This window comes from Ciconia boyciana, chromosome 11, assembly GCF_034638445.1.
Source record: "Ciconia boyciana chromosome 11, ASM3463844v1, whole genome shotgun sequence".
NCBI classification, from domain to species: Eukaryota; Metazoa; Chordata; class Aves; order Ciconiiformes; family Ciconiidae; genus Ciconia; species Ciconia boyciana.
Window position 1 is genome coordinate 19627501 of NC_132944.1, and position 10706 is coordinate 19638206.

The 10706-nt window shown below is 47.5% G+C and overlaps 1 protein-coding gene across 1 annotated transcript in view; it reads right to left on the reverse strand.

The window, feature by feature from the left end:
* Positions 1 to 5700, reverse strand: part of PLXNB1 (plexin B1) — an 84826-nt gene extending 79126 nt beyond the window's left edge. The window contains exon 1 of the mRNA XM_072876091.1: positions 5622 to 5700. The gene's annotated coding sequence lies outside the window, so the exon portion shown is untranslated. The remainder of the gene's footprint in view (positions 1 to 5621) is intronic.
* Positions 5701 to 10706: the final 5006 nt, after the last annotated feature.

Below are 10706 nucleotides of genomic sequence, written 5' to 3' on the forward strand. Positions count from 1 at the left end.
AATTTAGTCAGAAAACTAGTTTCATCAGCATAGACAAATGCTTGAATACAATAAACTTCTCCCACCTGCACAGTCCCAAGCACAACTACTCTCCTGCCAGGGCAGAGCTGCAGGGAAGGGTAGGATGCAAGAAAGACCGCATTCTCCTTGTGATAACTTCAGCAGCGGTATGAATCCCATCATTGCAACTCAGTTGACAGGCAATACTACGTTATGCTGAGATAAGCTGACAGGCATGTTTTTTCACTGAAACCCAGAAGCTCCAAAGGCAGCACTGCCTTTAAATTCAGAATTAAGGAAAAGTGCAAAAGAGAATCAAAATGGTGATGACTTGAAATTCTCTGCACCTGCAGATATAATGCTTGCTAGCAACAGCAATCCATATAATTAATACCTTACAGTTGTGTAACCCACCACAGATTCTAGGTGGGTATTTGGAGCAAGCGGTCACCCAACTCCTAAACTCCAGCCCCCAACACAGAAGCAGCCTAGCTAAACTAACACCAGTAACAAAGATCTGCCTACAGCCCCCCTGACATAGGGACAAAAGACTTTCCACATGAGCTAGAATGGGAACAGATACAAGTAGCAAGATAAAATTACATGTTCAGATACTTCAAGAAGGGAAAAGAATTACCATTTCCTAAAAGGGAGTAGCTATGAAGTTGCAGGAATTTTGAGAGCAGCAGCATGGGTGCAGAGCAGAGGCTGGGGAAACTCAACCCACCAGTTCCACACTGTTCTGTAGTTAAACTTCAAAGCCAAAAGCAATGTGAAATCTCACACGTTTGCCAGGCACTGGAGAAGTATTCCTCACAGTACCTGCAGTGTTTATACTGCAAGCAAATAACTAAAGTTCACATGTGATTAAAGTCTGGCATCTGGGAACTCCCTTAGGATCTATATCATTTCAAGATTCACCTCACATTTTGATCAACATGTAAAATCTTCCTGTCAGATCATCCTAACACAAAGTTCTTTTCTACTTCATTTTTCCCCCCTTTTCTTTCTTGGGGGTGGCATGTAGGATTTGAAAGTGAAATTCTAACATTAAATTTGGGATATTATAAATAATTTAAAAATTTATTAAATAATAATAATAAAAAAAAATAAAATCCACCTAAACTGACAGCATTTGTTTCTTGTTCTCCCCCCCCTCAAGCCTATGGAGACAGTATTTACTTCTAGTTAGTGGAGATCTAAATTGCTTCCTGCAATCTCTAAATAGCTCAGATGTCTTAGTTACTACTTGGCTAAAAAAAAATTATTAGCAGTGAAAACAAGTCCTCCAGATTTATTACTTAAGCAGTTGGGGAGAAAAAGCAGAGCCTTAAAGAGATCACACCAAAGCGCTGTGGTTCTGCCATTAGTCAAAGCTGCATGTCAGTACAGGTCGAAACATCCTGCTTCATGTTTTTGCACCTTTGCAGCTTAGCAAGCCTGAGCTCCAGCGACTACAACGCAGGCCAGTTTATTAAGCAGGGGTGCATCTCAGTTATCACTATAGCAAACCATAGCATGAAGGCAGATCCTATATGGTTCTAGAGAGCTACACAGTTTGCAAAAATCCCTCCAAGTGGTTTTTAGAGAGTCCCTAGACCCAGCGTGCTGAGGGGTAAGGTCTTTCGGCTCTTACTGCAGCGCTGGAGTGAAGACTGTGCAACACATGAGCTTACTGTTTCCCAATTGCATTAAGCACCTACTCTGCCTCCTGGAACAACGGTATCACATCATGAGAGCGTGCACACGCTCCTAACACCTCAAATGCTTGTCCCTGAAAAAACACATGCAAGAACTTTCTAAGAATTGTCTTCCAGCACCAAGATCAAACCAGACAATGCTCAAGTAATGATCAATATGAATCTTCTCTAAATACATCATCAAAACCATCAGGTCATCAAAGATGCCTCAGATATCAGCACAAGGAAAATGATACCAGCACAATGAAAGACCAGCTGGCACATTCCCATAAAGGCAAAAGCAGCCCTCCTGTGGTTTTGATGAACAGCAGAAGATGAATCCTTTCAGATACAGTAATCCTGCAATCAGATACTCACGAGAACTGCAAATAAACATGAATGAGATCCAGGGCTTTAACAGATTATGGGGAATGCAAAGGAGAGTCAGAAGAACGTACCAGCTTTCCAGCACTTGGAGCACAAAGCCATTTCACTGAAGATCCAGGTGAGCGAAAAGGGCACCAGTCCAACCCCTGCTTCCTGAAACTAGCTCGTATCTAGAGGGCTAATTCTTACAAGAAAGCAGGCAGGCTCATGCCTCCTCTGACTGCTACCATCCTGCACAGCCTGCAAGTTGGGATGAATCAAAGTGCTATCATCTTCCTCCAGGATGCCCTTATGCAAGATAGGGAGGGTTCAGCTCAGAACTTGGCTACAACAGCCAATTTGAAGTTTCAGGGGAAAAAACCCAGCAGCTACAAACAAACAAAAAAAGAACAGACGGAGAGGCTGCCAGGGAGGAAGAGAAACCAAAGTCCTTGTGAGTTTGCTTTGAGAGGCAGCAGGAAGGACTGAGAGAGGAAGATGACAGAAGAGAAATAATGTGAACCTGACTGATTCAGAGATAGAGCTTTTACCACAAAAAATACCAAGCATTTGTGGGAAGCGGCTGCTTCACCTTCTTCCGAACTTCCCCTCATCCTTTGTTCTCCCTCCTCAGGTAACACTAAAGCATAAAGCATTTCTACTGAAAAAGATACCATGCCTCCCCATACCCACCCCTGTTGGTTAAATGAACCACGCCAGAAAGCAAATAGCAATAGCAGAGGACGGCAAACGCAGTTGCTTTTGTTTTCCCGTTGGACAGTGCTGGATAGCACGCACCCCACACACAGGCAACCTGGGTGGGTGCTTGCTTCTTCCTTCAGAGCACACCCAACATACAACTCGCATTGCTTATTTGGCAGGCAGTCTCTCTCCAGGCACACAGGGCCACCTTCAGCGGCAACAGATACTTTCCAGACTTGTTCAGTCCTTGCAGTCTCTGCTGACGGTGCCAGGAAAGCCCAAGCGTGCCAGCAGCAGCAACACTTGCAGAAACAACCCCGCTTTACACAAAGACTGGCACTGAAGCGAAGGGAATGGCTCTGTGCACTCCTTACAACCCTCTGTCAGTTATTCCCTCTGCCCTTATATGGGAACATCCCATGGCCCCGCCGGGAATATGATGCTGTTGGTGGACATGAAAGGTAAGGCAATACCTGAGCTGTCAGCACACGAGGACAGAATTTTTCTCTTCTGAAACGCAAGCAGAGTCTAGGAGCCCGAACTCTTTACAGCACTTACGTAGGAGAAAGCAGAGATTAAGTGTCAACTGCTGACAGTCTGCATCCACCTTTCTCAAGAGAGTTATGCTGGTAATTTTAATCTTATTAAATATTGTTAATCGTATTACTAACCTAACTCTTTTCACATGTTGGAAGAAATTTAAAGAGCAAATTCCATATATGACCACGCTATGTTAAATGCTTTCTAGCCAAATCTCAATTCAGGGCAAGTCCCTGGCTTGCAGATTCCAGTTCTGCTACACACAGGTGTAGATGAGCATGGAAATAGTCTGCTCAGCACCAGATTACCAACAAGTCACCTTCCCTGCCAGATTCTTCTCTGTCCATAACCTGCTTGCTTTCTTCCCCTGGGATTCTGCTAGACATTCCTGGCCTCTCAAAGTGACCCTATTAAAACCTATGCAATTCCATGCCCGGTTTGTAGCAATCAAGGGAAAACACCAGTTTTCCCCTTAGAATGCAAAACCACGTAGCACAACAGCTCAGGGCATCAGCTTCCTCCTGAATTGGGGCAAATGCCTCCATCAGTGGCTTCGCTCCCAACGTCACACGCACACAGACACATCAGTAACGTAACGCTCATCGATTTCTGCATTTTATGCGCACGGCATAACACAGAACTCCTGTGACCTCTGTTCAAACAGTGAGACCAGAAACGAGCAGACCTCAGTCAGCACTCCACCTTACACAGAATAAGGCTCTTGTTTAGTAAAATACCGACCCCGCTGTTTTACAACACTCAGGATTGTAGCCCCTTCCTTTGTAACCACTGCAGCGGTCCAGATATTCTCTCAGGACTGCTCCTGTTCCAGACTGCTGCCCTGAGATAAAGCAGCAGTCATAGAAAGTTTAGATTTGAGAAAAGAAAGATCTCAAATTGCACTCATGTAACAGAAAACACACCTGCTTAGGGGGCCCAAACACTTGCCACGTACTGTTGAAAAAGAATGCGTTCAAGATGGAAAATGAGATCTCCAGAACAACAGGACTTAACCACTCAGTTTCAGTACAGACAGTAAAATCAATGCCAAGGGGAAAAAGGTGAACACACGGCCTTCCAGAAGTTAAAGGTATCGTATTTATCAGAAAGCCACCTTCTAACATGTTTTTTACTGTTGCTGGAAAAACCGTTAAACAGATTGAAGAAGGCAGACAAGGTAGCTTCTGCCAAGTTAATAATTTAAATGCATTTGTAAGTTAGCAAAACAGATTAATTATTAAGCAATTTCGCTTTCTGTAGAAGGCAGTTATTGCTACCTCTGAGGCTGATGTTCCTGATGTTTCAGGAACACAATGATACTGACTCGTAATGCTATATTTTTTTAAACACTTCCTGGCTTCAGCCATTATTTACTGCTGCACCATTCACTCCCAACCCTCTAAGCCCTGGTAGAGGGCTACACCCTGAAGACACTCAAGTCGCTTGTCAATCCTTTTGCTGATTAAAAAGTTATCCTGAGTTCCTCAGATAACATAACAGGCTCTTCCCTACCTGAGAAAGTTCTCAGCATCCTTTGAAAGCATCAAACCTGAACACCGTACTCCAGCATTGGCCCCACAACCACACGACACCGGTGAAAACTCTTTCACAATCCCCTGTTTGAACATCACTAAGAACTCACGTCTAATTTTTTCCACGTTTCGCACTAGCCCAACGTGCCGGCTCGCTGCGACTTCCAGAAGCTTTCCCAGAACACAGTTCCTCCCTTATTGCCTTTTCCCGGAGGCACAGCTACACCAGGACACTCCCAGGCGCGGGGCGAGGACCGGGGCAGCCCTTCCAGCACGGCCGTAGGCCGTGCTGGAAGGGCTGCCCCGGTCCTCGCCCCGCCACCAAGCCGGTGCCACCCCCCGCCGCTCCGCTCCAAGCGCTACCAAGGTCGCGGTGGACGCACCCGGTCCCACTAACCCGCTCTTCCCCGCCCAGCTGCAACCCCGCTTCCCCACCGCTTGCCCTCGCTACCGAGCCGGTGTTGCCGGCGGCGGAGGGCTAGCCCCGCCCCGCCGCCCTCCCTTCCGCAACACCCGGTCGCCCCTGCGGGGGCGGCTCGGGGAGAGGGGGTTACCCTGCCCACCGGAGCCCCACCGGCTCGCCCCGCCGGGGAGGCCCCGCTGGGCCGCGGCCCGGCCCCGCCGCTCCTGAGGGGCCGCGCCCATCCCCCCACGCGGAGACAAAGCGCGGCCCCCGGGCGGCACCTGCCGCCGGCCGCTGACCCCCGGCAACGCGCCGCCAGCACTCCCCCCGAGCCGGGCGCGGCGGCAGCCCGTGCCCCCTCCTCCACCGCCGCGGCCCACCGTCCCCGCCGCCCCTCACCTGCCGCCCCGCTCCGCTCCGCTCCCCGCCGCGCCGCCGCCGAGCAGCGCTGCCCGCACCGAGCCGCGGAGCGACGGCCCCGCCCCCGCCGCGCGCCTGCCCCGCCCGCGGGGCACGCGCCCCTCGCCGCCACGCCCCCCGGCCCCGCTCCTCCAATAGCAGCCGGACGCTCCTCACAGGCCGCGCCTTCGCGGCCGCCCCCCCCCCCCCCAGCCCCCCTCGGGCCGGCTGCCCGCCCCCACGCTCGCGGCCAGCGGCGAGACCCCATTGGCTGCCGCCGGCGGGGCGTGGCCCCGGGGCCCCTCGGCCGTCTCCCCTCAGGAGCGCCCGGGCCGGCCGCCGCCGGCGGACCCTGCCTTTGCTCTCCCAGCTCCAAAGGGCGTCAGCTCCAGCGCCTGACGGACAAGGGGCCTCTGCCTCTAACAGGTCACCCCGAAGTCGTTGCTGTGCAAGGCCTGGCGAAGGACCCGGCTGCGGCGGGTGTTCTGCGTGCCACCGCCAAAAAAAAAAAGTCGTGGCTGCCAGCCGGCCCGCAGGGCAAACTGCTCTTCTAGCGGTGTTTGCAGTCCCTGTGTTGAGAGCTGGACTTAAAACTATATACTCCGGAAGAAATCACAGCATTTTTCCTCTCTCTGTCTTTCGTAGCAACGTAACTTCGGTGTTTGGTTCGACGAGTCTTTGGGCTTGGCTGCCCTCAGCCAGGAGGTGTGGGTGAGTGGGAATCTACAGCGACGCAGCATGCACCGTGCGCAGGGAGCAAAATCTGATAGCAAAACCAGTTTCTACTTATTTAGGAATCATCCTGTACAAACACGGCATCGGGTGGCTGAGATACTGCACAGTTCCCACTTGCAGAGTAGGTAGGAACCAGGACATTAGCAAGACTCAAGAATGTGACAAAAGCATAGCTATCTCTAGTTACAAAACAGTGAAGAACATACCGTTCCGGATGAAAAATGGTGGAGACAAAAACATCGTAAAGCAGAAACGCCTGAAGTGATATGTGTAATATAAACTGACTGCTGGTTTTGTGATTTTTACTCCTGTGAAGCTGGAAGCTCCAGTCATGAGAAGAGCAGAGGCTGGTGCTCTGTAAGAGACAGAGACATTTCTTGCCCCTGAGAACTGACTGCATAAAAACCTCTCTCTGAATTAGGGGTAAGTTCTGTCAGTAACAGCTCTACAGAGGCACAGAATTAATGCTCCCATTTTTCTTGCTCACACTGTAACTTCTGTGTTCCCCAGATGTGCTGGACTCTGTTGTGTCATTGATCAGTAAACATACAGTTAGTCTAACAACTGACTTGCTACACATGCAGTGACCGACTGTATGTACTGAATACAGTTACACAGCCCAATGGCCATTTGCATGCTGAGCTGACCGCCAGACATTTGGAACTCTGAGACAAAAGATGAAGTTATGCCTTTAGTACCCGGCTACAAATTCTGTGTGGAAAAAGAGGAGGTACCTGAGGACATGCAGAAGTGATACAGGAGCTATAGGTTAAAGCAAACTCTGAGGAAGAGGAAACAGGCACTGGCCTGCATGCCAGGGGTGCCCATCACTTGTCCTTTTTGGCTAGAGGCAGCTACAGAGCTCTGCTCAAGACACAAAGCTGCTCTGAAAGTCTGAATCAGGCTTCCCTCCCACATGCATTTCTGACATTTCAGAGGAACATAGTTGGGACAAGTCCCATGTCCAGAAGTGTCACTATACATCTACTCTCTTTGTTACTGTCCATCAGCCTCTCACACTCCCACCCCCAGCCCAAAAAGCGACTATTTTATGAAGGAAAAAAGTATGTCTGAAAGTTTAGAGATGTTGAAGCTGAACAGTCCCCCGGATCTGGCAGCACGATCACAGTCCCCCAAAGGAAGGAGTATTTCGGAGGCAGATGCCAGCTGCCTCTCTGGACCTTTGCTCCTTGGTGCTTCATTATGCTGAGCAATCCTTGGGGCCCACCGTACGCAGAGCCCGTGAGGGACTCTCATGAAGAGACGATCCCTTACTTGTTCCTCTCCCTAAACAGACCAAACCGCCCTATTACTACACCCTACCCACTGAATTGCTGTTCAGGTTAGGGCTCACTGAACAGAATATTATCATCTCACTAATCAGAGACATTTTAACTGCACTCAAATTGCTTCCACCAAAATCCATTTTTGGTGACTAAGAGTGTTGAAAAAAAAAACAGTTTTTCTTTGCTCCAACCCATTCCTGACTCAAAACACTAATCCCCTTTCCGCCTTTCCTCCCGAGCCAGTCCCAACCTGCAGCCCCTTCTGTCTGGTAAAAAACATCTGCAAGTTTCACTTAAAAAGCAGCAGAAAGCCCCATGAAGCACATTGGAAAAGAGCACCTTTTCCTTCTGTTGCATGGCAAAGCAGGCGCAGGGAGCTGGCTGCAGGGTCTGCCTTTGGAGCAGGGCAGGAAGAGCTTCTATGCCCCCCTCTTACCCCTCTTACAGTACTTACAGCCCTCCAGAATGACAAGGATATTCTAAAACCACCATGGGATTACACATTCCGTCTTCAGGGAGGAGTTTTGATTGGTCTGCACAAAAATCTTTTCCAGTTCTTAAAAATAAACTATAGAAAAAGCTAGTTCTCAAACATTACACAGCTGAAACACAGCATCACACAAAGAACAAACATATCGAGGAACAAATTTAAAGTCTTTGATTTCCATTTGTTCAGAAGCTTTTAAAAATATATTTACATCCATAAAGGATCCTCCTCTATAAAAGCCCTCGTTCATGTCTGGTTCTAAGCAGGTTAGCTAAGTTTCTTACGTAACTATTATGATAATCACAAGGCTAGCAGCTGCTTATGCTCCTTTTGATTTTCTTCTTACTCTTCCTCCCCTCCAAGCAGGGGGTGAGATGGGTTAAGAAAGTCACGAGGGATATCTGAACACTGTCTATAGCTTCTGGGAATAAACTGCATTTAGAGCAGTAATTCAGGGACCAACAGAAGGCTGACTACATCTACCCTACTTTAAATCTGACTCTGTTCCTTTCAAGTTTTCACTTTGTCAGAACATTTAGAAACAGCATTAAGGTCTTCATTACCCTCATTTAGGCACCTACAGTTTTGCTAGCAGCAGTCTGTTGATGTTTGAAGATCTGCTTTTGAACATGCCTTGCAGACCATGCGGTCTGAACAGTGCCCAGCACCCCAGAACCTGCAGGAGCAGCGTCAGAGCCTCTCTTAGCCCACACTGATTTGCACAGGTTTACTTCTCTCTCTGCAGAACGCTGCAAAACAAGCTTGGGATGCTTGTGACAATCCCTTTATCTTGGAGCTCTGTGGCCTAAGCATTTACGCATGACATGTCCAATGTCGCCATGAACAAGTTTTCCAACATCACAGGTGAGGGCTCCAGCCACACAGATTGTCACAATCACCTCCACGAAGAGCAAGAATTAGATGTACTTGATGAAGCAGATTACATGCACCAAACTAATACAGAGGGTTGGGTGATCAGCTCACTGAATCAACACAGATTACGTGGTTTGGTTTTTTGGGATTTTTTAGTCCTGAAAAACAGGGAAGTTCCTGAGAGCTTATGAGATGCCAGTATTTAAATAGAATAATCTTTAATGGGCCAGCTTGCTTCAGGCAAACTCACAGAAAGGCCAGTGTAGGCTGCAGCCATTTAAAGACTTACAACAGAAGTGTGCAAAGTTCTATTAAAAACAGCCTTTAAAAAAACTCCTTGCATAGTATTTCAAAATTGGCCGAGAAGTCACCTTACAAATCTGATTCTGAAAAATAATTACTAAGGCAGTACTTTTAGGGTCATACTTTATTGCAGCTGTCATACATGCACTCTCCCTCTCTCCTGGTGCCTAACACCACACGGCCCACCGTAAACTGAGCACAACGCTTTATTATTTATTATTTTCCTGGCACAACACTTTCTCATTCTGCTGTAACTTGCGCTATAGGATAACCTGCACTAGGATGATTAGGATATCAAACTGTCCATAGACTCTTCCACTTTATTTAAAAAAAAAAAAGCAGCAGTTCTTCAAAGAGTTGGAAAACTCTTGACTGTCCCAGACAGGATCTGTCTATATCTGTATCAAACCTAGTGATATTTCTCTAAACTGTTCTTAAAAAATTCGTACGATGGAAACTCCAAAACCTTGCCACAACCATAATTACCTGAAGTCTTAATTCTCCTTAAAAATAAACACTGTGGCCCAGCTGTTTTTTGCTGTATTTAAGCACACACCTTCTTAGATTATCCACCAATTGCCAAACACCAGAAACCGCACTTCTCTCTGTTTTATGAGGAAGGTCACAAATGTAACTTGCTAGCAAAAATCTGGCAATAAAATACAGTTCTAAATATATTATGGACAAACCCAGCATTGTCTCCCTTCTCCTAGCTCACGAACCTCACTCCTACTGCAAATCTCAGTCCTGTTTCTTAAGTACACAAGACATCTCTCCCACTCCTCAGCTCCATAAAGATGGAAATATTTGTTTTTAGAAGGTATTCTGTAAAAGAAACTGTCTTTTCCAAACAGATAGTTACAATGAAATCAACAGGAGCACCTGCACCTTCCGACCAGGTTCTTAGAATGTTGGAACATTCAAAACTCAAGTGTTAATAAATAAATGTATATATCCTGATAGTGACACCACATAGAATTGCTTTTGTCCTGTACTCATAAGCAACATTTGCTGTTCCTTTCACGAGTGGAAGGAATGGCAGCTTTTCTCTTCAGAATGCACCTACTGTTGAAGTCTGCAGTGACCTCATTAAAAGTTATTTCCATAGCCTCCAGGCTGTTTGCTTTTGAGTTACTAGTGGTTTCTCATGGAGCGGTAAGAACTCAAAATAGCTTAGCATGGGCCAAGCTCAGGCCACTGCCACCCATTTTTCTATAGTTATTATCTACCGAAGGGCTTCCTGTTGCTCTTACTAGGTTCCCTCTTTATCTTACGTGTCTTGATTGACAGTAGAATTGACTTGAATCAGCACTGGCTTTCTCTGACCTACACACAATGCCTAGGTCAGTCCCCGGCCTCACTAGACCTGTAAAAACTATTGCAGCCACCATCCCTCCTGGC